Source organism: Tamandua tetradactyla, chromosome 1 (assembly GCF_023851605.1).
Source record: "Tamandua tetradactyla isolate mTamTet1 chromosome 1, mTamTet1.pri, whole genome shotgun sequence".
Classification (NCBI taxonomy): Eukaryota; Metazoa; Chordata; class Mammalia; order Pilosa; family Myrmecophagidae; genus Tamandua; species Tamandua tetradactyla.
Window position 1 is genome coordinate 96,294,757 of NC_135327.1, and position 3,972 is coordinate 96,298,728.

General features: G+C 38.7%; 1 pseudogene; it reads right to left on the reverse strand.

Moving 5' to 3' along the window:
* Nucleotides 1-1,680: 1,680 nt before the first annotated feature.
* LOC143678765 (thymidylate synthase pseudogene) lies at nucleotides 1,681-2,607 on the reverse strand (annotated as a pseudogene).
* Nucleotides 2,608-3,972: the final 1,365 nt, after the last annotated feature.

Sequence of the window (3,972 nt, forward strand, 5' to 3'; positions counted from 1 at the left end):
AATTGTGAATAATGCTGCTATGAACATTGGTGTGCAAATGTCTATTTGCATCCCTGTTTTCAGTTCTTCTGGTTATATACCTATTAGCAGGATTGCTGGATCATTTGATAATTCTATATTTAGCTTCCTGAGGAACCGCCGAACTGTCTTCTACAGTGGCTACCCCATTTTACATTCTAGCCAGCAGTGAATGAGTGTTCCTATCTCTCCACATCCTCTCTAACATTTATAGTTTTCTGGGTTTTTTTGATAATGGCCATTCTGTTAGGTGTGAAATGATATCTTATTGTGGTTTTGATTTGCATTTACTAGTAGCTAGTTATGCTGAGCATTTTTTTTGTGTTTTTTTAGCCATTTGTATCTTCTCTTTGGAAAAATGTCAAATCAAGTATTTTAACCATTTTTAAATTGGGTTGTCTTTATTGTTGTGTTATTGGATTTCTGTATATATCCTGGATATTAAACCCTTATCTAATATATGTGGTTTCCAAATATTTTCTCCCATGCAGTAGGTTGCCTTTTCACTTTATTTGAGGCAGAAAAGTTTTTTTTTTATTTTAAGGAGGTCCTATTTATTTAATTTTTCTTTTTCTGCTTGTGCTTTGGATGTAAAGTCTAAGACGCCATCGCCTACCACAAGATCTTGAAGATGTTTCCCTATATTATCTTCTGGGAGTTTTATGGTCTTGGCTCTTAATTTTAGGTCTTTGAACCATTTTGAGTTAATTTTTGTATAAGATGTGAGATAGAGGTCCTCTTTCATCCTTCTGTATACAGATATTCAGTTCTCCCACCATCATTTGTTGAGGAGACTATTCTTTCCCAATTGAGTGGACTTTGGCAGCCTTGTCAAAATTCAACTGTCCTTAGATATGAGGGCCTATAATGTCTTCACATTTCATCCATGTTGTTGCATGCATCAGTAGTTCATCCCTTCTTACTACTGAATAATTTTCAGTCGTCAGTATATACCACATTTTGTTTATCCATTCATCAGTTAATAGACTCTCAGTTAGACTCCACTGGTCTGTATACCTATCCTTGTGCTAGTGCTATGGTGCCTTGATCACTGTGGCTTTGTAATAAGTTTTTTATTCTTTTTTCCTCTTACATAGACAAAATAGTTTAATTCTATAATCAGCATTCAAATAAGAATATAGCTGGTTTGCTTACAAGGGTTTGATCAAATTTCATTATTTTAGATAGGAGCTGGCTGATACGGCAATATGAAATAAAACACTGATGAGGGCAGAACTTGGCTTTATTATAGCAACATATCAAACAAATATAGCTAAGTGTTCATAAGCACACCATCCATTACAGTGTTATTCAGCTCCCTAAATTTTGAGGGAATAGTTTATATAATTCTTAAAATTTACTGACCTTCTTTATAAAGATATATGTGTGAAATGCATGTACATGTTTTTTGTATATAAATTTTCATTCTTCTGACCTTATTCATAACCTTCGCTTTTTCATACATTCTCAGTGAGTTAACCAAGCCCAAAGCCTCTCGTTACTAAAATAACCAGCAATTATATTTGCTCGTAGCAACATCCTTAAAAGAAAGGCATTAAGAAGTTTTTGACCTAATTCTTTTCCTTTATAGCAAAAAGTATTCACCTGTCATCCAACCCCTAAAGACTGCGACACCCTTGAAACAATTCCATTAAAAGCACTTTAGCCAGCCATTTCCTTTTTAATAGTCAGATTAGGATTGTACCCTTCAGTCTGAAAGTCTTCAGCTTTGAAGTCGTCAATTGTTTCAACTTTTCAAAGAATTTTAAGCTTAGGGAAAGGTCTTGGTTCTCACTGAAGCTGAATTTTCAGTGCCTTGATGTGATTCAGGTAAATATGTGCATCTCCCAAAGTATGTACAAAGTTGCCTGGTATCAGGCCTATGATGTGTGGGATTATATAGGGGAGCAGGGCATAGCTGTTGATATTGAAAGGCACTCCAAGGCCCATGTCTCCCAACTGCTTGTATATCTAGCACAAGAACCCATCATTGCCCGCATAGAGGGGCAGAGGGTGTGGCACAGTGGCAGGCCCATTAGAGAAGATCTTTTGGATTCCAAGCACACATGATTCTGTTGTTGGGGTTGGTTTTGATGGTGTCAGTTACTTTTTGCAGCTGGTCTATTCCTTGGCCTGAATAGTTTGAATTCTTATCTTTGTATTGCGCCCCAACCACTGAAAACCATATACTGGGCCCAAGTCTCCTTCTCTGGGGAGAATCCCAGGCCATCTAGAAAGTCACAAGATCTGTTGGTGAACCAGATTTTCACTCCTTTGGAATCCCTTGATAAATGATAGCAACTCCTCCAAAATATCTTTCCAGAATGCATGTTTATTGGTCAACAGAGGAAATTCATCTCTTAGGCTGTAGCATGCTGCAGGCAGAACACGGACAGGGTGCTGGTGCCTGTGTGGTCCTCGTTCCTGGAGCTGTAGCGAAGGATGTGCTTCCTTGGCCCTAGGTACTGCAGCTCCCAGAGTCCGCAGACTGCTCCTGCGAGGGTGCACGCAAGGCTCAGAGCCAGCAGCCGGCACAGCTGCGGGGTGCATAATAGTTTTAGTGTCAGAAAGTGAGTCTACCAACTTCATTCTTCTTTTTCAAGATGGTTTTGGTTATTTGGGGAAACTTGCCCTTACAATAAATTTGGTAATTCGCCTTTCCATTTCCGCAAAGAAGGCTGTTGGAATTTTGATTTGACATTCTGATGTGTATATTAAGATTTATTCTGTTTGGACTATGTTGTACTTCTTGGACACATATATTTATGGCTTTCATAAGAGTTAGGAAAGTTTTGGCCATTTATTCCTCAAATATTCTTTCTTCCCTTCTCTTCTCCTTCTGGGACACCCAGAAGGAGACACATATGTTTGTTTGCTTCATGCTACAATTTAATTCCCTGAGGTGCTGCTCAATTTTTTCCATTCTTTTCTCTATCTGTTCTTTAGTCTGGGAGATTTCAATTGCCCTATCTTTTAGTTTGTTGATTCTTTCTTCTGCCCTTCAAATCTGCTGTTGTCTGCCTCTAGTGTAATTTTAGTTTCTCCTATTGTGACTTTCATTCCCATAACTTCTACTGTATTTCTTTTCAGCTTTCAAATCTTCTTTATGCTCACTCACTGCCTTATTAATATCCTTTATCTCTAGCCATATTTTCCTTCAACTCCTTGAATTGATTTAAGATATTTGTTTGAAATTTTTGATTAGTTCCAAATTTTGAGTCTCCTCCAAAATTTTAATTTATTCCCTTGACTGGGCCATATTTTCCTATTTCTTAATATAGCGTGTAATTTTTTGCTAATGTCTAGGCATCTGGTTATCTTGACAAGTTTACTCTGAAGGCCAGTTTCTCTGTCTTGCCTGGGGTTTTGTTGTTGATTGGCTTTCTGTTATGATTCTTCTTTGGAACTTGGTTCATCTTATTCTAGACCTTTAGAATTGCCCATATATAACTGATCAGATTTATTCAGCTCTTCATCTGATTCTTACCTGGGTATGCAGTACAATTTTGAAGATTCCCCTTTTTTTACGTGTAATTGTTTCACCTCCAGGAGAAAACTTCCTTTCCTCTGTTCTGTCTCTGGGAATCTTGATCTATTCTGTTTGTTTTTGTTTTGCCTCTATAGTTTTTTTCTACTCTTATTGCCCCTAACTGCTTTTGCCTGGAGGGCAGATTCGGGGAGGAGGGTCACCCTGGAGAGGACTTCCACAAGTATTAATTTCTGAGCCAGAACAGGACCAGGAACCAATGAAGCGGTCACAGCCCAGTTCCAAAGAGTCCTGGGGATAGGGTCAGGAAAGGTGCCTGAAAACCTTTTGATGGCTCCCTAAAGCTGTTCTGCCATGGCCTGCCAGCAGATGTCACTCTTCAGCAAACCGTTCCCCACAGCCCCAAGGCGGTCCTGTTTCTTTAAACATTGCCTTCGCAACTGCTGCAGGTGAGGTTGAAACAATGG